Source organism: Echinops telfairi, unplaced genomic scaffold (assembly GCF_000313985.2).
Source record: "Echinops telfairi isolate 266 unplaced genomic scaffold, ASM31398v2 ScPeMD7_443;HRSCAF=831, whole genome shotgun sequence".
In the NCBI taxonomy this organism is placed as follows: domain Eukaryota; kingdom Metazoa; phylum Chordata; class Mammalia; order Afrosoricida; family Tenrecidae; genus Echinops; species Echinops telfairi.
In genome coordinates this window covers 36,277,473-36,277,779 of record NW_022104341.1, presented here as the reverse complement: position 1 = coordinate 36,277,779, position 307 = coordinate 36,277,473, and positions in this window count along the sequence as shown.

Here is a 307-nt window from a genome sequence, read left to right as displayed (position 1 = left end):
ACACATCCCAACTATGTGAGACAACATCACACCCTGGCTTCTAAAGAGCATTGCAGTTTTCTCCTTCCAAAACAAAATTGTTTGTTCTTGTGGTAATCTATGGAAAAATCATATTTTTTGCCAACTCCACAAATGAAAGGCATCGATTCTTCTCTGCTCTTCCCTATTCATTGTCCAGCTTTCACATACATATGACACAATTGAAAAGACCATGGTGTGTTAACAAACCCAGGGACAAGGGAACAACAAGTGATCCAAAATCAGTGGCAAGGAGAGTGTAAGAGGCCTGGTAGGGCTTGATCAAGGG